Below are 24,034 nucleotides of genomic sequence, written 5' to 3'. Positions count from 1 at the left end.
CGACATCATAAATCCCAGTCCTAGGCCCATAGGCCTTACTCCAGAGTGGGCCATGAGGCCCAACAAATACAGGCCCAATCACCCAAGGCCCAAAAAGCTTGTTAACCATTCTGTATGCGTACGCGCGGCGTACCTGGTATGTACGCCCAGCGTACGCTGGTCTTGACTGCTTCGGGGAGGTTGAGCTAGTACGCGCAGCGTACCAGGGGGTACGCCCAACGTACTGGTCAGTTTCCTTAGAAATTCCTTTGTGACTTAATCCATTAAGTCTTAACATCCAAAACATAGATCCAAGTCTTTTAAGACGTCCTAAACCATATTGTTATAAACTTTATGTCTTTACATGCATGGATGGGGTTTAAGACACACATTAAGTCCATAAGCTCACTTAGTGGCCATCTAGCACTTGCATGGTTGGGGCTAAACCATCAAGATCTGATTTTTATGGTTCTAAATGCTTCCAAGAGCTGAAAAGGAAAGCTCTTATTGACACATTCTTCCAAAACTCAAAGGACTTCAAGTATGGGACCAAAATGTGACTTAAGACAACCCAAAACCAAATACAAGCATGCATTAGCCAAGTTGAAAGCTTTATACCTCCAATGGGTCAGAAATGATGCCAAACTTCTGCATCTACAAGCCCTTTCCAAGCTCTTGATCCTTCTTCAAACTCTTTCTTCTTCAAAACCACCAAAATTACACCAAAAACTCAAAGTAAGCTCCAAAATATAAACAAGAGGGTTAGGGTTCGAGTTGGGCATCGAGAGGACAAAGGAGGCTGAGAGGATAAGGGTTTTGGAGGTTATAAGTTGCTTAAATAGGGTGCAAACCCTAAAATTTAGGGTTTTCATCTGGTCACCCTACGCCCTGCGTATAAATGTGTACACCCAGCGTACACAAGGGGCTCCCCCGATTCGTGCCTCATATGCGTACGCCGTGCGTACGCTCCACCCCAAAAATTTCAAAATTTAATAATTATAACTTTAATAAAAACAATACAATACATGATAAATCCCAGATGTTGCATGACATCTAACTATACCATTACAGAGCATTCTGTGGTGACCTGGGAGAGGTTTACCAAGATGTTCAGAGATGAGTTTGTTCCAGTGGTGGAGAGAGAGAGGTTGGCCCGGGAGTTCCTGTCTCTCAAGCAGAAGACAAAGACAGTGACTGAGATCACCCGAATGTTTCATGAGAGAGCCTTGCTTTGCCCCGAGCACGTGTCTACTGAGTAGGCACGTCGGTATTTGAGTATTCTAAGGAGGGATATCCGTGATTTTGTGGCGAACACTACATATCGGACATTGACTGAGTTACAGACCAATGCCAGGGGGAGAGAGATTGAGCTGGAGGCCTAGGAAAGGGAGGAGAAGGAGACCCAGGTGAGAGATAGGAGTCCAGTACAGTCGCAACCGACGACTAACTGGCCGAAGTCCATTGATCGGAGAGCTGGAAGCCAAAAGGGCCGCACTTACAGGAAGTGCGACAAGGGAGATGAGGGACCCTGTCCGTTAGGGGTGGCTTGCTACCTGTGTGGCAAAGATGGGCATTTGGCTAGGGATTGCCCCAAGGGATTTGGGTTTGCTTCAATTGCAACCAGACGGGTCATATGAGGGCCGAGTGTCCTCAGCTTGCATCTAAGGTAGTTCAGACTCCGGCTCTCGCGACCCTACATATTACTGATGGCTGGTAGGGGAAGGCCGAGGCACCGAGGGCTCGAGGGAGAGCATTTTGGCTGACAGTAGAGGTGGCCCGAGCAGCTCCAGACGTCATTGCTGGTATGTGTTCTTTGTTATTCTGCTGATTTATTTATGTTGCTTATGTTAATTTATTGTGTAGGTACTTTTCTTGTGAACTTTGTACCTACACTTGTGCTGTTTGACTCGGGTGCGAGTCGATCATTTGTGTCATCATCTTTTTGTCGCGGTTTTAGTATTACGCGAGAGAATTTGAGCAGGCCCTTGAGAGTCTCTATACCTGATAAGCGTCCGGTCTCTGCTACTGATATCTACTGGGGTTGTGTGTTAGAGATCTTCGGTGTTGGTTATCCTATAGATCTTATCCCTATTATGATGGGAGATTTTTGTGTGATCGCGGGTATGGATTGATTGAGCCGGTTTGGGGCTCTGATTGACTGTGAGCGTCAGATGGTGACGGTTCGAGACCCTAGTGGGTAAGTGCTGACTATCTACAGTGAGGGTACTAGGTCAGGACCAACATTCTGTTCTGCCGCCAGGGCGAGACAGAGTTTGCAACATGGGTGTATGGGTTATCTGGCATACGTAGTGGATACTCGGGTTGAGGGGAAGGGATCGACTTCCATTTCTGATGTTCCTATGGTACGTGATTTTCCTGATGTTTTTGCGAGGAGTTACCGGGTGTGCCTCCTACGAGGCAAGTGGAGTTTCGGATCGATCCAATTCCGGGTGCGGTGCCGATTGCAAAGGCACCGTACCGTCTTGCACCTCCTGAGATGCAGGAGTTATCCTCTTAGCTGTAGGAGTTGTCACTACAAACAAAATCACATTTAGTGGCACAAAATTTTAGTGGCATATTTTTTTGTGCCACTATATTATATTTTTAGTGGCACATAATTTTTTTGTGCCACTATATTACCTTCTATTTGAAAATTCTAATTTTCGTGTTCTCGGTTTTAGTTCCCTCCAAGATTAAAAACTTTCCGCCTACTCCAAGGTTTTATCGAGTGAGAGGTAGCCATAATTCTCCAATCTTCCGTTCATCTTCTTTTCATGAGAGCTACAACTCAAATCTGGTTTCAGCTTCCCCTCTCTCACATGCGAGTGGAGACCTTTAACCTTTCCCGATGTTCCTCAGCCCTGAACCCTCCCCTCCCCTCTGTTCCTTGTTAACCCTAGTGTTACTGAAATCCATTTTCAGGCTACATATTGTAATGGTAATGTTGGAACCTGAAAGTGAACCTCTAGCAATCCCAATCACCTTTGAAGATCCGAAGTCAGTTAGAGTTCCGAAATGAATTAGTTGGTGTCCGGACTTGAAGCTTTGCTCCGAAATTACTTTTGTATCTGGACTTGAAGATATACTCCGGATGAGAAGAACAGTTGAAGGCATTACGGAATGGACTATGTGTCCGGAATGTTTGTCTTTGTTCATTTATTGTATTTGTCTTTTAGCTTGATTTAACTTGTCATAGGACTTAGTCTCTTTTGTCAAACACGGATATTCAGAGTGTCAGAAGTAACTCTTTTATCCAGTCCTATGTATGTAATCAGTCAGTACTATGTACCTTGTTCTCCTATTTATAGGAGTTTTCAAAGTTAAAAATCAAGAGACGGATCATTCACTCAAATATAGCAATATTCTAGTTACTTCATCTTTCAAGTTATTCTCTCAAACATTCTTCTTGTTCTTCATTTATTATCTTTACCTCGATCATTATCTTCTCTCTTCATTTATGTCTTGAACACTTTGTTGAATGCACTAACTCAGACTGGACTGGTCTTACCAGACTTGACTAGGATATTTCTTAGTAAGCAGACATTGATCTTAAGCATTCATTCAAGGTTTGAGTTTTCGAACCTTGTCCCTGCGCATCAGATCATCCTTGTTCTCACAATTGGTATCAGAGCTTGAGTGGTTGTCTTTTGAATCCATAAGATCAGATTATAGTTGATTTGAAATTACCTTGGTATTTCGATCATTTCTGTGTTAAGGATAAAAGTTCTTCTATATACCACTTTTGCTGAAAGATATCTTAACTTCAATGGCTGCTTCTAATACTCAACAAATGTATTCAATGCAAATAGCAAATTGCGTGGGTTGCCCTACTCGTGACCCATTGGTAGTTGTTGAAGAATATGATCATTGGAAAGTTAGAATCAAAAGATTTTTACTTGGAAAAGAGAAAGGTAAATCTATCTGGAGATCCGTTAAAGAAGGTCCTCATGTTCTAGTTCGAACCGTGGTTAGAGATTCTGCTACAACTCTCTTGGGACAGGATCAACAACGTCAAGCACCTCTCACTGCTGATGACCTAGAAAAGTTGCATGCTGATCAAGTTGCCTTTTTGAAAATGGTGTTTGGTGTTCCACCATCTCTCTTTGAGAACATCAAGCTGTGCAAGTCCGCAAAAGAGATTTGGGACACACTTCAAGATTTATTTGAAGGGTCAGAGAACATGAAGGATAAGCGCTTGACTTCGGTTGTAAATGAGCTCGACACATTCACTACAACACCTGGTGAATCTGTTGCCTCAGCCTCAAACAGATACCGAATTGTTGTCAACAACATGACAGCTCTTGGGATAGTCCGAACTCCACTTGAGTACAATCTCAAGTTTATTATCAGTCTAGGAAAGGGATGGGGAAATGTGAAATCATGTCTTCAGAGCAATGGATCTCTGAAAAAGCTCAAGCTTTATCAACTTTTTGATGAGCTTCAAGGTCATGGTTCAAACGTTGCTCAAACTCTACGAGAACTCACTGGGGGTCCTCTTGCCTTAGTCAGTTCCTTTGATCCGCAAACCTCAAACCAAAGTGTTTCGGACCCTCGTTCTGCTGTTGTTCCATATATTCCTTCTGTTCAACCCTCACCTCCTAACATTCCTGCTCTCACAATTTCAAACTTTCAATCTATGTGTGACCCTAACCCTGTTGAAATGGACTCTGAACTACGTTTTCAACAAGAGTTTGCCCTACTCTCCATGAAGTACAATCGTCCTTTCAACAAGCCTCACAACAATCGATTCCAAACTTTTTACCAAAATAATCGCTTTCAAGCTCCTCACCAAAACAATCATCAACCTTTCAAAAAACATTCCGAAAACCCTCCTACCTACAAGCCCAATCTTCATACTCAGAATAATACCTCAGAACCTCCACAACTTTCGAAACCTGAGAAACCGAAGATCGTGTGTCACAAGTGTAGACATGCAAACCACTTTGCCAAAGATTGCCTAGCCGAAGTCCCAAAAAAACCAAAGATCAAGGACTCTGCTTACTATAAACTTCGTGCTCAAGAATTGGCTGAAAGTGAAAAGGCTTTTGTCACAACTGTTTCAAGGGATGTGGAAGGATATTGGTCATCTGGAGATGATGATAACGTAACCACTGGCAGAAACATGTGTCTCATGGCTCGACAAGAAATTGAATGTGATGAAGGCTATTGGTCTTCTGGGTACGAAGGAGATGATGAAGGTGCTGAACCACACTACTACTACATGGCTACTAACGATCCACCCGGCCGAAGCATCGTTCAGCAGTTAAAATCTATGATTACTGATAATAATTTTGATTTGTCTCTTTGTGAACCATATCTAACCCAGATCCAATCAGATATGACCATCATTTACAATGCCTATGAGTCAGCCATAGAAGCCAGTGAGAAGAAGGACAGTGAATTGAGTCGTCTTAGGTTACGTTTCGAGGATAAGAAGTTAAAAATTGAGTCTTTAGAACATGAGCTTGTAATGTCAAAAGATGAATGTATCATTCTTAAAGACAAATGGGAAATCACCTATTTTGAGAGAAATATTTTAATTTTGGATAACAAACGTCTTAATGCTAAGATTGATGCCATGCACCATGCCATAGACATTCTTGAAGCAAATGAACGGATGACTCACAATTTTCGTCATCCTTTGTCAAAAGCTCCTGGTCTCGGAAGCGAGTTTCCAAAACCAGTTGTCCGTCCCTTAAAGGAATTGCAAAATCTGACTTTTATGGGAGATGTTCCGAACATCAGAAATTCGGATATTCCTGTTTCTCCCTTATCACCTATTAATGAGACTTCTGATCATTTTGCATCCTTGATTCCTGAATTTTAGCCCATAGTTGTCAAGAGTCCCGATTCCATGCAATTTCCGCCTCTGATAAACCTGGACCTGAATCGGACCTCTGAACTTAACTCTAGCACTCAAAAGTCTGTTGTTCAAAATCCGAACCTCAGCCCTCCTAACAAATGTGTTGTTGAGGAAATTTTTCCGGAATCAACTTCTTCTGAACCTTCAGAGTGTGTTTGGGCATCTTTAGATAGTGAAGTCGATGAGACAATCTCATGTGATTCTGAACCTCAAGTGCTTTCAAAAACAAATGTAGTTCCCATTAAGCCTGTGTTCAACAATCCCTCAGTAGGACAGACTTCCAAATCTTCATCTCATTCCAAAAGAAAGCGAATGTTAAATAGGAAGGATATTATAGATCCTAAAGTGGAGGCTCGTAATGCACACAAAAAGGAAGTTAAGACTAGACAAAATTCAAGATTCCTTGAGAACTCCAAAAAAGAGTGTATCTCGGAATTCTCGTTCATCAACCCATAGTCAAAACTCCTTCACATCCACTAAGATCCTCAAGAGACCCTCAAATCCTTCAAGTCCCGTAGAACCAAAGAAAGTGGTTAGTCCCACTCAGGAAAAGTCAAGAGTAAGCACCACATCTGTCTAAAACACCTCTCCTCGGACTGTTTCATATGTTTTCATGGGAAAATCCGATGGCACAATTTTTAGACCTCAACTTTCAAAATCAAATGTGTCATTGATGATATATGGTCCATTGGCATGGCCTAGACTGCTCCAGCGCGCCAGCTTGGCCTGGCGCGCTCCTGCCAGCCCTGCCTGGCGTTCCCTTGCTAGCCCTTGCTGGGGAATCCCTTGCCAGCCCTGCTGGGGACTCTCCTATCGGCCCGGCCAGGCGCTCCCTCGCATGGTACTCCCTTGCCATCCTCTCCTGGCGCGCGCCCGCCAGCCCCGCCCGGCGCCTCCGGGCGGCCTTGCCCAGCTCCTTGCTAGTTGGGCCTGAATTGGGCTGGCCCAAGGCCTGACCCAATTCCCCTTGACCTAATTGTCCACTATAAATAGAATAGTGCCTCCTCCATGAAGGGGGACCTCTCCTAGACCTTTCCCTAGACTCTTCCCCGATGGCTCAGCCGCCACTATACTCCGGCCGGGTGGCTCAGCCGCCACCCGCCGCCGTCAGCCACCATACACCACCACCAGCACCAAGATGGTTCTCTCCAGCTATGGAGGACCATCTCAGATCTTCTAGCTGATCTAACTTGACCGTCGGATTCCGCTCCCGGGGCACAGTCCCTGGGGCGGCTCTAACGACTTTGCACTGTGATGTCCAGATCTCCGCCGCAGCAGAAGACCAGAAGATCCGCCGGAGGTCGATGTCGCATCATTTGGCGCCATCCCGGACACGAGCAAGTAGCAAAAGCCTCAGTTGCTTTCAAGCTCGTTTTTCTCTCAGATCTGTTGTTCTTCACATCAGGTTTTCCTCAGATCTGTTCATTTTTTAGCACCATTTGGTTCAGATCCGTTTGGCTTTTGCCAAGATCTATTAAAATCGATTTAGTTCTTGACAAGATCTTTTCAGATCTGTTTAACCATCGTTCAGATCTTTTGATCAACTTACCTTTTTGTTCAGATCTCTAGATCTGATTTCGTTTTTAAGTATAGACCTCAAGATTTGTTTAGTTTTTAGCTCATATGAGCATTCACGAAGTTTGCATAGACACTTTGGATCTGCTCTCGTTTTTAGCTTAAATCTCCAGATCTACACGTTTTTGTTCACTTAAACACCTGGCACTCCCTTGCCATCCTCTCCTGGCGCGCGCCTGCCAGCCCCGCCCGGCGCCTCCGGGCGGCCTTGCCCAACTCCTTGCTAGTTGGGCCTGAATTGGGCTGGCCCAAGGCCTGACCCAATTCCCCTTGACCTAATTGTCCACTATAAATAGAATAGTGCCTCCTCCATGAAGGGGGACCTCTCCTAGATCTTTCCCTAGACTCTTCCCCCATGGCTCAGCCGCCACTATACTCCGGCCGGGTGGCTCAGCCGCCACCCGCCGCCGTCAGCCACAATACACCACCACCAGCACCAAGATGGTTCTCTCTAGCTATGGAGGACCATCTCAGATCTTCTAGCTGATCTAACTTGACCGTCGGAGTCCGCTCCCGGGGCACAGTCCCTGGGGCAGCTCTAACGACTTTGCACTGTGATGTCCAGATCTCCGCCGCAGCAGAAGACCAGAAGATCCGTCGGAGGTCGATGTCGCATCAGTCATCAAGCAAACCGAAAAGTGTTAAGAAAACAAAATTTTCAAAATCTTCAAAACAGAACTTTGTGTGGAAAGTCAAAACTCACATTGATGAAACAATCACTCCGGAAGACAAAGTAGTAACCACTACTCTGGAAGTTCAAAGTCCGAAGAAAGCTGTTCCGAACTCTCCTGTTTTTGAATATGACTATTGGATAGATGAAAGAACCATGTCATTCTGTTTGTTTCCTAAGGAATCTCGGAACAAACCTTCTAAACCAACTGTTGCTCAAAAGTCACTTCCAAAGCCTAAAACTCGGACCTTTGTCCCACAACCTAACATGGAGCCTAAAAACTCCACCACTCACAAATTTTGCAGGCACTCTATGCTTCTGAGCAAGAGACAATATGGTATATTGATAGTGCTTGCTCCATACACATGACGGGGCATAAGGACTTTCTGCGAGATCTCAAACTTGCACCAAATGCTGGCTATGTGACGTATGGCAACAATTCCAATTCTCAGATCCGAGGTTATGGCATCCTTACCAATGGCAATTTCTCAATTTCAAACGTGGCATATGTAGCTGACTTGAAGCACAATTTAATAAGTGTAGCTCAACTCACTAATGCAAATCGCCGAGTTGAATTCTGTAAGAAACATAGCTACGTCATGTCCGAAGATTGAAAGGAATGCTTGATCAAGTCCAATCACAACAAGAACATGTATCCTCTTGACATCAACATGATCATTGGCAAGCCCCAACTCTGCTTACTTTCAAAAGATGTTCCTGATGTCAGTTGGCTATGGCATAGAAGGCTTGCTCACTTGAACTTTAGATATATGAATGATCTGGTTTCGGGTGAAATGGTTAGAGGTTTTCCACTCCTCAAATTCGAAAACGATCATCTTTGTGCTGCATATGAATATAGAAAGCAGTCAAAGAAGGGTCATCCCATCGTCATTGAAAAATCTATCTCGGAATCATTAGAACTTCTACACATTGATCTGTGTGGACCATCAACAGTAGAAAGTCTGCATCACAAAAAGTACATTCTTGTGATTGTGGATGACTTTACAAGGTTCACTTGGGACTTGTTCCTAAGGCTGAAATCAGAAACATCCTCTGAGCTCATCAATTTTATCAAAGGAATAGAAGTTCTCATCAAACTCCCAGTAAGGAGAATCCGAAGTGACAATGGTTCGGAATTCACTAACTCCACCATTGAAAGCTTCCTTACCGAGAAGGGCATCGACCACAATTTTTCTGCTCCATACACTCCTCAACAAAACAGTGTAGTCGAACGACGAAACAGAACACTTGTTGAAGCTGCTCGATCCATGCTTAATTTTGCAAACCTGCCACTCTATCTTTGGGCTGAAGCTGTTTCTACTGCATGCTTCACTCAGAATAGAAGTATCATCAATTGACGCCTCAACAAAACACCGTATGAAGCCATGAACGGTCGGAAGCCAACTATCTCATTTCTTCATGTTTTCGGATGCAGATGCTTCATCAAGAACAATCGTGATCAGCTTACCAAGTTCCAACCTAAAGCTGATGAAGCCATCTTCCTTGGATACTCTTCCAAATCAAAGGCTTACAAAGTTCTTAATCGGAGAACTCGTGTTCTAGAAGAAAGCTTTGATGTTACCTTTGATGACAATTTCGTTCGGAATTCTGGCCCAACCCATGTTACAACTCACATTATGGAGTCCGATGCTCCCGCGCAAGGATGTCTGACCCAACAAACAATTCTTGAAGTTGACTTTGAGACCTTGTTCGGACCATCAGAAACGGCTTTTGATTCGGAATCTCGAACAAGGTCAACCATGTCCGAAGCTCCGGTCTCTCAAACAATGTTTGGTCCGATCCCAAGTCTTCCTCCATTTGATTCCAAACCGTTTCGACCTTCTCAGGTTGAGGGGGAGAATGGTCACTCTTCCCTTGAATCAAATGTGGATGGATTTGAAGATGTAGCTGCTAATTTTGATGATTCCAATCCTATCAACATTGATTATGATGCAAACTTCTTTGAATTCCCACCCGAAGATGATGTCAACCTATCCGGTTCAGAAGTTCAGGGGGAGCATCATCCACATGTTCAAACTATTCAGGGGGAGCAACTCAACCCCATTGTTGATATTGGATCATCTGCTGTACAAGAACTCCTAAGGTTACATGTCTGGACCAAGGATCATCCTCCAAACCAAGTGATAGGAAATCCAAACGCTGGCGTACAAACTCGATCTGCCACAAGTCTTCAACATGAATGTCATTTTTCGACATTTATCTCTATGGTTGAACCTAAATCCATCAAAGAAGCACTCGAACATGCTGATTGGATCACAGCCATGCAAGAAGAATTAGCAGAATTCGATAGAAATGAAGTTTGGTCTCTCGTCCCTCCCCCTCAGAACCATCCCATTGTCGGTACCAGATGGGTATTTCGCAACAAATTAGATGATGCAGGAGTTATCATTCGAAACAAATCAAGATTGGTGGCTAAAGGATTTACAGAGATTGAAGGCCTTGATTATGATGAGATACTTGCTCCTGTTGCACGTCTTGAAGCTTTCTTGCTTATGCTGCTCACAAAGGCTTCAAGGTTTACCAGATGGATGTCAAAAGTTCTTTTCTAAATGGTGAACTTGATACTGAAGTATATCTTCAACAGCCTCCCGGTTTAGTTAATCTCTCATATCCGAACTACTGCTACAAACTCCGGAAAGCTGTCTACGGCCTTAAGCAAGCTCCTCGCACATGGTACGAGACCCTCACTGATTTTCTCAAGCGTTCAGGTTTTCAAAGAGGAATTTTAGATCCCACTCTGTTCCGAAGGTCAAATGGAAAGCATCTCATGCTGGTCCAAATTTATGTTGACGACATCATTTTCGGATCCACCAGATTCTTTAATGGTTGCTGACTTTGCTAAGCTAATGGTCAGTAGATTTCAAATGAGTATGAATCGAGAATTAAGCTTCTTTCTTGGCCTCCAAGTCAAACAGACTGACAAAGGAATTTTCATTCACCAAGAGAAGTATATTTCAGAACTCCTCAAAAAGTACTCAATGGACACCTGTGCCTTAGCCAAGGTACCAATGGGTTTCAGACACAAGATCTTTGCCGACCCTTCAGGTGTAGCAGTTGATGAAAAGAAGTACAGAGGAATGATTGGATCCCTGCTCTATCTCACAGCAAGTCGTCCGGACATCATGTTTTATACATGTTTGTGTGCTAGATTTCAAGTCAACCCAAATATGTCTCATCTTTTGGCTGTGAAGCAAATTTTCCGATACCTTAAAGGTACAAAGAGTGTCGGAATCTGGTACCCAGCAAATGAGAGCTTCCTACTTCAAGCATATTCAGATTCAAACTATGGTGGTCTACAATTGGATAGGAAAATCACATCAGGTGGCTGTCAATTTTTAGGTGGACGATTGGTTAGCTGGTCATCCAAGAAACAGAACTGCATTGCACTCTCTACAGCTGAAGCTGAATACATTGCTGCTGCCAGCTGTACCTCTCAAGTTCTATGGATGAAGTCTCAAATCTTGGATTATGGTTACCGATTTCAACGCATTCCTATCTATTGTGATTCTCAAAGTGCCATTGCGATTTTGCACAATCCAATTCAGCACTCCATGACGAAGCACATTGACATACGGTACCATTTCATAAAAGATCATGTCTTAAATGGCAACGTTGAACTCATTTTTGTTCCATCTGACGATGAAATTGCTGATGTCTTTACTAAGGCATTAGACGAAACTAAATTTAATGGTTTTCTGAACAAGATGGGTATGATGATGCCTGATCCTCAGTTCTTTCAAGAGACTTGCTCTCTCTGATGGTAACATCAGTTAGAAAAATGGTTCCGAACTCAAAATCCTTTCATCTCGGAACTATTGTCTCTTGGAATACATAGGATCGTCTTACTTGTCTTTATCTCTAACCACCACTTGAGTTTTAAGTTGTACAGTTCATCTTATTATATAATGTCCACAGTCCACATTGTCAATTGTAAAAATTTCACTTCGAAATTTACTTCATAAGGTCATCCCGGAATTCAAATCCGAAAAGGTATTGTATTTCATACTTCAGAATTTGCCTAAATCCCACTCCAGAATTTTTTTTAAAATCTTGTTCCGGAAGTCTTGCAAACCTTGTTCCAGAAATTCTTTCAAAATTTCACTCCGGAACATCAATATGATCCTCTTGGAATTTCGCGTTTTGCTTCGGACTCATTTCTCAAAACCTTTTCCGAAATCATTGAAAATTACTTACTCCAGAATTTCTTTAAAGAATTCTGCTCCGGAATTCAAATGTATTTGACTCCGGAACCTCAAAGTTTCACTCTGGATTGTTTAAATTCCGGACCCTTTTCTCAAATCACCATGATCCGGAATTCACCTCTTTACCCTCCGTTTCTCAAACTGTCCGGACTCAATCATCCGGAAGTCCATAGGTTTTTATGGTGATGCTTTTTCAAACGGTTACTTTTAAAAGATGCTTATCGTGTTCCTTGAAATCCGTGCCACGTTTGCACGTCCTTTAAAGCAAACATCCCATCGCCGTTTGACGGTTTCTATTCCTCACTTCATTCCATAGAAACCTTTCATCATCATTAGTCAACTCACCCCCAAAAATGGAAACATATTAAATGCGACCCATTTCCTTTTCGGATCCTCATCATTACCCTTTCTGACCCGACCCGTTTCCATCACCTATTTAAACTTTGTTAAACCCCCAGTTGCCTCTTTACGTGCTCAAACTCTCCAAAATTCCTAAGTTCTATGTGTTCATCGTGTTCTTCAAGCTATCATACTCTTTCATCAATAGCGTCCCAAACTTCTTCGCAAAAACCTGATACAACTGCCTCAACACCCAAGAAATCTGTCACCAAGAAGAAATCTTCCAAAGAATCATCATCCTCACATTCATCTGAGCCCTTTCTTAGAGACACCACACAACTTTTCTTGATAAACCCTCTGGATTTTGATGAGCCCATTAGAGTGATGATTGAGTTCATTGCTAATCATCCCATATCCATCCCACTCACAAAAATCCCAGATCCTCCTCTACCACTCAGTCTCTTGCACACGACCTTTACGAGAATCAAGATCGACAATGGCATTCTCGAAACAAAGATCACCGGTGATAGAATCGTGCCCATCCACAAATCCACATTCCTCAGGGTTATCGGAGTTAATGAAAGCCCTGAAGGGTTCAAGGTTCAGGAACCAACTACTGAAGAATTTCAACAATTCCTGAATCACATTGGGTACAATCAAGAATACAGGGCCAAGGACTTCAAGAAGTCGGCAATTTCAGATCTTTAGACCGTGCTGATGCATTTCATCATTCGAGGGTTGTCCGGAAAGCATGGTGGTACGGACACCCTGAGCAAGGACTAACTGTATGTAGTATACAACATTTACTACGGATGCAACAACGCAGTCGATCTTCCGGAAGTGTTATGGCAAGATTTCCGAAAATTCGCTGTCAAAAGGAAGAGCAATGAAATCTCAAGCCCTAGGTTTTGGGCCCTGACATTTCAAGAACTCTACAAGGAACGGTCCGAACCAATCCGAGTTGCTACAACTCCGAAAGAGGTATATATCTCCTTCAAAACTGTTAAGCACTATAGAGTTCCAGACCAATCTTCCTTTGGTCCCGTTAGACGTCTTCCGGACCATATGCTGGCCTTAATTCCTTCCGATTCAATTTAATTGAAACATCATCTAGAGACTTCGGTTGTGTTTGACCCACCACAACCTGCCCCCGTCTCTGTTGAGCCTATTCCGGAAGAGGCCCATCCCACTACGTCCGGAGGAAAGATTAAAAAATCTGCTAAAAGGAAGACCTCTCCCACTAAGTCAAAGCCTAAAAAGATATCCAAAGTCAGCTCTTCCTCTCAACAGGAAGGAGCTCATGACATTCAGGCGGACTCTGGCCTACCGAACACCCCACCAACCCACTCATCCGAGGTACCCCTCGATGTTTCAAAAACACAAGCACATACTCACGGGGAGTCTGCACATAATCCACCCTCACCTTCTCAAAAAGGTTATGCCGGTGTTGAACATTGTTCCTTGCCCCTGGAACAAACCCACGTGTCACATTTGCTATTCCAACTTCTTCTACACGCACACACTCCGGAACCCCTGTTCCGGACCCCAATCATTCCGAGACTGGAGTTGTCCCTCCAACCTTAGGTGTATCAACTGGTCTGATACCCAGTAAGGTTACATGATGACCATGTGTTAATGATCCTTTGTGGGAAGATTTTGTGAACAAGGCTCATTCGAGGCACCCAGAACTTAAAAGATCTCAAGTTGAAGCCACACTTATTTCCATGCGAAACCGGGCTATTCAGAGCAACCTTCCTTATGTTGCTCCTTCAGACGAGATTACTGATCTTGAGTTTACATCCGGAGAAACTCCCAATACTCCACCTCATACTTCCAATCATTCAGCTTCGGATGATGAAATTTCGGAAGAGGTGCTGCTAACCAAAGATGATGCACATGTTGCTGATACAAATGTCTTTTCTTCTGTTCAACTTCACTCCAAGCCATCTTCGTCCAAGCCTGCTTTTGATTTTGGATCCTCCTCCTCCACTCAAGACAATGAATCAAAATCGACTCAAAAACTTCATGATGATGCAGCTACCAACGACCCTGGTCCTTCGGTTACTCCAATCAATCCTGAGTCTCAAAAGCACAAGCCTCAACATTCCGGTTCAGACAATGGATCCTCAGCATGAGACCACATTGATCTGTTTTCTCTCCTAGAAATTTAAACCAATGTGTCAGACACCATGAAGAAGGTCAACATTGATTTGTTTTCCGAACCAAAAGTTTGACGAAATGATCGCTATACTCTCCTCCTTATTCAACCATCTCAAAGCTCAAGCCCCAACTGCTGATGCTTACGACACCCTCACCCTTCAAATCAACACCAACTTTTAGAAGATGTTTGAGAAATTTTCCGAAGTGAAGGAGTCACTCATGCTTGCTCCGGTTGTCAGGCCTACTGGTGCAAGAGGGGGAGAAGGTCCAAGTCAACCTTGGAAGACTGCCTTGGAATTCCAATTCCGAGATGAGGATGAAAATTCCGATTATGAAGTACAAGTTCTTTCCGGACTTCTAGGAAATGCTGACGATGATGATCGAAGTGATGAAGACGAAGTGGAGTATGTGACCAATGCTGTAATTGGAATCCATGCTCCAAAAAGATTTCCTACTAAAGTGCTCATGGAGGAAGAGCAAAGAATTTGGTCCGCAGTCTCATGGCCATCCACTCTGCTGGATGTATTTCAAAGAAGTGTTCAAATGGCTAAAGCTAAGACCAAGCTAACGGTTGATGCTTTCCGGGCCACTCCATCCATGCTGCCACCAATTCCGGCTCCCAAAATTGCTCCAATCGATGAAGGATATCCTCTCCGGACTCCAGACGACATTCCGGAAGAACCTCTTCCATCCTCTCCTCCAAAGTTCACTATTGATGAGAACATGATGCATGTCATATTTGTTATCAACAAAGACAAACGAAAGAAACCAATCACGGAAGAACATCAAGCCCTTCACTCCGGACCTCCACCAAAGTAGAAGTTTGGATGGTATCAGGAGGAAATCAACAAATCCTTAGAGGATAGCATCCAGATCCAAGCTCTTAAAGATAATCCTGATCCGATGCATGATATTTCTCCTCTATGTCGTGAAGGCATTCTTCGTGATTCGGACATAGTACCTTTCATGTACTACGATATCCCAACAACTGATTCAGAACAACTTGATCTGCCTCTCTCACCATATAGCAAGTTCTACACCAAGTTTGCTCCTCTCCACCCAAACGACGATCCGGAGATGATCATCCGAACAGAGCGTGAAAGACTGAAAACATTCTACTCAAAGAACGCACAACCTCAAAAGAAAGTGTGGACAAGGAAGAGGATAACAAAGATCTCTGGGTTCGGAAGAAAGATCTTGGTGAAATATGAACTCAACTGTCCATTGTTCCGATATCACATCATACGGAACAAACCTGCATACCGCACCATCACTGATGCTTACTTTCCTGCAATGAATCCGAACGATGTCCTTACCATTGCTGCTCATCTCCGGAGTCTTCAAAGAGATGACATAAGCATGGGTGCTTACCACGTAGCCTTAGGCTTTCTCAAGGACTATGTCGCAGAATTTTTTCGATGCGACTATGAGTTGGCTCATTTGTTCGGAACTGAAGACTTTGTTGCCAAGATTGAATATGTGCTTCCGGAAGCTGAACTGCTGGTTGAAGGTCCTATTGATGATCCGGTTCTAGGGTTTGTGTACAAGACAAAGAAGACAAACAAAAAGGACTTTTTCCGAGTCCTTAACAAACACCTAGTTCCAACAAAAGCCTTTAAGAAGTTCATCAGTCGAGCATCCAGATCCGAAGCTCCTGAACAGGTCAAGGCAAAGTTTGTAAGTCAATTACAATGGTATGTTGATGTCAGAGATTGGCTGTTCAGAGCTTACACGTTCATCGAGGAAGAAGCTAACTAATCTGACTTGATTGCTAAGTTCACTTAGGGGGAGATTGTTGGAACATGAAAGTGAACCTCTAGCAATCCCAATCACCTTTGAAGATCCGAAGTCAGTCAGAGTTCCTAAATGAATTAGTTGGTGTCCAGACTTGAAGCTTTGATTCGGAATTACTTTTGTATCCGGACTTGAAGATATGCTCCGGATGAGAAGAACAGTTGAAGGCATTCCAGAATGGACTATGTGTCTGGAATGTTTGTCTTTCCGAAATAATGTTTTGTCTTTTTTCATTTATTGTATTTGTCTTTTAGCTTGATTTAACTTGTCATAGGACTTAGTCTCTTTTGTCAAACACGGATATTCAGAGTGTCAGAAGTAACTCTTTTATCCAGTCCTATGTATGTAATCAGTCAGTACTATGTACCTTGTTCTCCTATTTATAGGAGCTTTCAAAGTTAAATCAAGAGACGGATCATTCACTCAAATATAGTAATATTCTTGTTACCTCATCTTTCAAGTTATTCTCTCAAACAATCTTTTTGTTCTTCATTTATTATCTTTACCTTGATCATTATCTTCTCTCTTCATTTATGTCTTGAACACTTTGTTGAATGCATTAACTCAGACTTGACTGGTCTTACCAGACTTGACTAGGATATTTCTTAGTAAGCAGACATTGATTTTAAGCATTCATTCAAGGTTTGAGTTTTCGAACCTTGTCCCTGCGCATCAGATCATCCTTGTTCTCACAGGTAAGACATTCAACCATACAATTTTCATCTATCTATTCGATTTTGACTTTTTTTAAAAAATTTTTCTCCAAATTTTATTTATCCACCGCCAGTCTTTCCCACCTTCTCTTTATTTGATTACCCATTTCCCTAATTTTATAGCAGCATCTTTGATCCTTCGGTTGTTGTATCTCTACCACTGGCAGCCACCACTATAACCACCAACAACATACCATTCCATATATCCCAACAACGTTGTCTCATCTGCAAGCATATTTCAATTCGTTCAAGAAAGTACTTAGTGATTAAGTTCTTTCTCAATTTCATGATTTTCGTATCTTTATTGTTTTCTTGGGTTTCTGATTGATTTTTTGGTTTATGAAGCATGTTTTTTTCTAGCTTTGGTAGGAGTGTCGCTAACAGATGGTAGTATGACTGATCGATGTTAGTAGATGCAAAAGAAAACAAGTTTTGAAGTTCTCTTTTTTCCATTGTCGGAATTATGTATAGTCTATGTCATCAATGATTTCTTATAGGTATGTGGTGCTTACTTAGCATTCTATAAACACGATTTATGGTTTTTGGAGAATTCTTTGTCGAAGATCAAGCCAAAAAAGTGTAAAGTAAGTTAACTATAGCTAGAAATACGATTGATATTCCTCAATTTTAAGTAAAAACATATGAAAAATTAGGAAAAAATAGGATTTGAATATGCTAGCTTTAAGAAAATATGCTACCATAGGCACTTTTAAAGATACAAAAGTTGAATCCTTTGCTTTAAACTCATTGGTTTCTAATTGGCAGATTGATTTAAAGATAAGGATAATATAATGTTTTGAATGTAAAATTTGCCATTGATATATATATATATATATATATATATATATATATATATATATATATATATATATATATTCGACATAAATCCTTGCATTTTCCAATTAGCAATTAGAATATATATATATATATATATATATATATATATATATATATATATATATATATATATATATATATATATATATATATATATATATATTCGACATAAATCCTTGCATTTTCCAATTAGCAATTAGTAAGCAGTTGTATAAATCTAGGTATAATATGGTAATTTTACATTTATCTCAATTGTATGTTTTCTTTTATCTATCAGGTTTGATGGGTTTAGTGGTACATCTAAAGATAAACTATTTAGAGGATATTATATGGTAATTTGTAATCAAATTTTCTACATCACACTCTATTCTTGTATACTCGGCTTGACTCGTAAATAATAGTTTAAGATAATTGTTGCTTTAGTTTCAATATTGTGTTTCAAGAATATGTTCTGTGGTATGGAAAAATGGAAATTTGGAACTGGAATGTTATGTTGCAAAAGATGGTAAAACATTATAATGCTTATTGAATTTTATTTATTTATTTATTTTTTTGTAAAACCTTAATCCCCAATATCAAGTGCTTACTAGTTTTTGTATCTATAGAATGCATATATATATATATATATATATATATATATATATATATATATATATATATATATATATATATATATATATATTAAAACAATGCTACAATCAATGTTTTATTTATTGAAGACTCAATGAACCATTTGATAAGGCCTGGTTTTGACAATTCTGAAAGTCAACTTTCTAAGTTCCTCTTGTGAAGAAGAGAGTAAAAAATGCATGTTTTTTAAGTGAATTTGGGCATAAAAAGACTGCTATACATTTTCCAGACTTATGGAATCATGTATCATGTTTTACTAGGTATGGAGACCTTATATATGATTTGGACATGATGATTGAGTTTGAAGAATCATTAGTGAGTGGTGGCAGACTAGCAATGGATGGCTTGTAACATATGCAAATAAAGATTGCAGCTAAAGTTGATTGGCGACCATTCATGGTTGGATAAACAAGAGGGAAATTATGCAAAGTCTACTTGCAATTAAGTTTTCTTTTTTCTTCTCTAACAAGTATTTAGTAGGATAGTTTTATGTTCCAATGTTACTAGCACAGCATTTAGAGTTATAAATTTTTGAAGAAATATGTTTTTAAAATATTGAGAATATTGTTGTTATAAAAATTAAGTTTTAATTTATGTAATGATATTGTGTTTTTTATTTATCTTAATTGTCTTATTATTATTTTATATTCCATTTAGAATTAATAAAAAGTGGACTCAGTTTATTAATTTAATTTTTTGAGTTAAAAGAAGTGTCGTTAAAATAGTGAAAATAATATTTTTTTACAATTAAATAGTGGCATAAAAATAGTGTCACTAAAACCTATAAGTGCTATAGTGACATAATAGGAAAGCGCCACTAAAAGCCATTAAGGCTGCAGCGACACAAGCAAAATGTGCCACTAAGGCTTTTAGTGGCAGCGCTTTTAGTGACACTATTTTTTTGTGCCGCTGATTGCTTATGGGGGATTTAGTGGCACTTTTTCGGTTTTTAGTGACACTTTTTCTATGCCACTAAATGTCATTTTATTTTTAGTGTGTTAGGAAAAGGGTTTATTCGTCCGAACAGTTCTCCTTGGGGAGCACCGACCTTTTTTTTCAGAAATAAGGATGGTTTACACCTGATGTTCATCAATTACTGGGAGTTGAACAAACTGACGGTGAAAAACCGTTACCCACTGCCGAGTGAAGGGCCAATATATATGGTTTGGGATAGGCAACAATGTATAAATGAGTTAGGGCATTTGACAATGTATTTTGGAGTCTATTGTGTGTGTTTGACGTTTTCGGTCTAGGCAAGCTTTCGGTTGGGAAGTGACTGAAAACAGGTTTTCGGTCTGCCTGACCGAAACCTGTTTCGGTCCAGTTGGGTATATATAGTCTTGTCAGGTTGTCAGTAGTAGAGTTGTTGATCCACAGTTGTTCATTGCTAGTTTTCGGTCCTCCTGAGTTGTATCAGACGATTTCGTGTGGTTAATCGTATGCAAGCTCAGTTTTATTCCACTTCTACTCCATTTCTTCTTTGTTTTCTTATGCTTGATTGATCATTGGTATAGATCCTACAATTCAAGGACCTTACAATTGGTATCAGAGCAAGACCGGTGTCAATCAAGTGTGTTCTTCTGTTTTCGGTCTTCACAGATTCGTGTTCATCAAGTTCTCGGTCCTTGGAAGTGTACTGTTTGCTCGAGTTTTGAAGACTAGATTAGAATCTGCATCGTTTGGAATTGAAATCATTTTGGAATTCAACTTTTTGATTGAATTCTCAGTGTTTTCGGTTGGATCTTCATAAACCGAAAACATATATTCAATCGTTTTTCTGTCCGATCTAGTTTGTTTGGAGGCTGTGTTTGAGGTTTCAGTGTGTGGAAATCAATTTAGGATCGAAAATCTAAGTTTTTCATTGAAAACTGTTAGTTTTCGGTTCAATCTTCAGAAACCGAAAACTGTTCTTCAACCAAAATATGTTGTGTTCTTCAACCGAAAATCAATTTTCTTTGTATCTTCAGAAACCGAAAACTGTTCTTCAACCAAAATCTGTTGTGTTCTTCAACCGAAAATCATTTTTCTTTGAATCTTCAGAAACCGAAAACTGTTTTTCAACCAAAATCTGTTGTGTTCTTCAACCGAAAATCCAAAAATTCCTTGAATCTTCAGAAACCGAAAACCCTTGATCTTCATAAACAGAAAACCTTTTATCCTTCAGAAACCGAAAACTCCTCAACCTTCAGAAACCGAAAACCCTTGATCCTTCATAAACCGAAAACTCATTATCATTCATAAACCGAAAACTCCCTTAAACCGAAAACCCTTTTTATCTTGTTTCTCCTTTCAACCGAATTCCTTGTTTTCGGTCATCACCACTCAACTGAAAACCCTATTTTCTTGATCCTTTTGTTTGTTTTTCAAGTTAATTTTTATTAAAAATTTAAAAAATCAAAAACAACAAAAAAAAAAGAAAAAAAAACAAAAATGGAATCTCAAAGCATGTCAGCTCACCATGAATTAGATGCGATTATGGGAACCACGTCTCGAATTCCCCGACTGTTATCCGCGGAAGGATTTCCAGAATGGAAATATCGGATCGAGAAGTACATCAAAATGAAAGATTTCAAGATATGGCGAAGCATTCTTAGAGGTCCAATCCGCATTACAACCACATTGGAAGATGGAACCATAACTGACAAGCAGGTTGAAAATTACACGGATGATGATTTTAAGAGAGTCGAGGAGTAGGAAAAGGCTCTTGCCACACTTACCATGGCATTATCTCCGGAAATTGCTCAAGGTTTCCGTGAGTATACATCAACAAAGGCCTTATGGGAAGTACTGATTGAAGTCTATGAAGGCGATGAAGACATGAAACAGAGTCGCCAAGACATGCTGCGACAAAAATTCAATATGTTTAACCATGTCTTGGGAGAAACACTTGAAAGTCAGTTGTAGAGGTTTATCACACTTACCACAGAATTGAGCTTTGCCGGTGTTATGGTGACAAGGTCAGAAATAAACAAGAAGCTGCTGAACTCTCTACCAAAATCCTGGGATATGAATGTCTCAGTGATCAAAAAGACCAAAGATTTGAACAGGTTGAGTTTAGCTGAAACAATGGCGATCATCAAGGCTTGCGATCTCGATGATAAGCAAAGGGAGATTAATCATGTTAATTCATACTCCACAGCAAATCTTGGAATCCAAACCACCAACAACACTGCTTTCTCAAGCTTCTCAACTCCTCAAGCTCCTCCAGTTTCTCATGTTCCACAAGTTCAACCCTATGTGACTCATCAGCCTACCTCATATGTGATCCCTCAAATGCAACACATTCAAGTTCCTCAACCCCAAACTTTACCTCAACAAGTTGGTTCATCCACAGCTGCACCCATTCAATCTCATGGAATCAGTTCTCAAGTTTCATCTTTAAAAGAGAAGGAAGAAAATCTGGCCCTCGCCACTCGTTTGGTAAACTGCTACAACACTTTTGTGGTCGGAGAGCTTTCCCCACAACTGTCTTTTGCTGACCTAGACCAGATCCATCCAGAGGATGTGGAGGAGATGGACATCACCTGGCAAATGGCCATGGCTGTTTTTAGGGCAAAGCAGTTCTCCAAGAAAAATGGGAAAAACAACTGGAGCATGAACTCTGACAAGAAAGTGGGCTTCAACAAAGGGAAGCTGCGATGTTACAACTGCCATGAGCCTGGTCATTTTGCCCGGGAGTGTCCAAAGCCAGACCGAAGAGAGAATTCTGAGCGAACCATGGTGCCGGTGAACTATGTCAACAGAGGATCATCTTCAAGCAATCAGACTGCTAACTTGGCGATGGTGGCCCAATCCTTTGATTGGGAAGATCAAATTCAGGCTCTGAATATTTCAGGACCTGGAAATGCGCAACTTGCTCAAATCAAGGATTGTGTGGAGGAAGAAGCAGAAAAAGACCCAGAAGAAGAGATGATGAATCTTCAGTTTGCGTTCATGGTGCAAACTACTCCTGAGCCAGCCAAACCCGAGGTCAGTGAATTTGGTTGTTTTCAATCTTGCATGAAAACTGTTAAATTCTTACGTGAGCAAATTGAATTAATCAAGAGAGAGAACGAGGACCTTAAGTATGAGGGTTACACACTTAGGAAAAATCAAAAGCCTTTAAAAACACAATTAGAGAATAAAACAAAGGACTTTAAGAAACTGCAAGAGGATTACAGCAACAAATGCGAGAACTATGATCATCTCAAAAGAAAATTTGCTGCTGTGACCGCTGAACTTGACTCATTGAAAAATCGTCTTGAAAATGCTGAATTTATTTTTAACAAATTCGATGGGTCAAGTGAAGTAGTTGCAAAAATGATAGAGGGACAGATGCAGTGGAAGGACATTACTTGTGGAAACCAAAAGAAAGTAGGATTAGGTTTTGAGAGTGTCCCTCCTCCATTCAATCGTAACTATACTGTCATTCCTCTATCTCAAGAAGAGATTGATAGAGAACCTTTCTTAGTTGATAGAAAGTCAGCTTCTGAACAAGCAACAGGGCCTAATGATAAAATTTTGAATACTAGCATTTCTACCTTAAGTGCAGATATGTCAGTAGTTTAGGGGGAGCAAGAAGCTGAAAAGTCTGAGTCGAATAATTAAGTGTCAAAATTTGGTGTTGAGTTTTGTGATGAGTCTGTTTTAAACTCTAAAACTGATGTTTTTGTTTCTGGTGGTGTGTTATTTCAGAATGATAAAATTGAAAATAATGATGTTGTTTCTGATAAAGTTGCTAAATCTGATTCGAGTGCTTCTACATCTTCTACGTTTGCTACACAATCTTGTGCTTGTTCTTGCAAATGTGAAAATGCTAGAAAAGATAATAAAAACCAGAAATATGACAAGAGCAGTACCCAATCCAATGATAATAAACAAATTTGCTTCAATTGTGGTACTGCTGGTCATATTGCCAGAAATTGTTTAAATCGGATGTTGTGCATTATTTGTCACAAAGAGGAGAGAATGAGTCTAGAGGACGATCTTTAATTAGAAAATCCTCCAGAACTCGCTCTCGAGATGATGACTGGAAAACAAATCAAAACAAGAAAATGGCAGGTTTTCAAAAGAACAAACAGGTTTTCAATAAATTCACAAACACTTTGCCAAAATCGACCCAAGCTAAGCCCAAATCGATTTCGTCAAAATGCAGGTCTGGGTCTTCAACTTCTTCTAGTAGAAAATCCACCTGTTCAAAGCAAACTGAAAAGAAAATTATTTCAAAACCTAATTATCAATGGGTGCCAAAATCAAAGTCTGATCAGTCATC

This window comes from Lactuca virosa, chromosome 6 (genome assembly GCF_052849685.1).
Source record: "Lactuca virosa cultivar CGN04683 chromosome 6, Lactuca_virosa_CGN04683_v6, whole genome shotgun sequence".
Taxonomy (NCBI): Eukaryota; Viridiplantae; Streptophyta; class Magnoliopsida; order Asterales; family Asteraceae; genus Lactuca; species Lactuca virosa.
The sequence above is the reverse complement of the archived record's forward strand: the minus strand, read 5'-3'. Positions refer to the sequence as shown.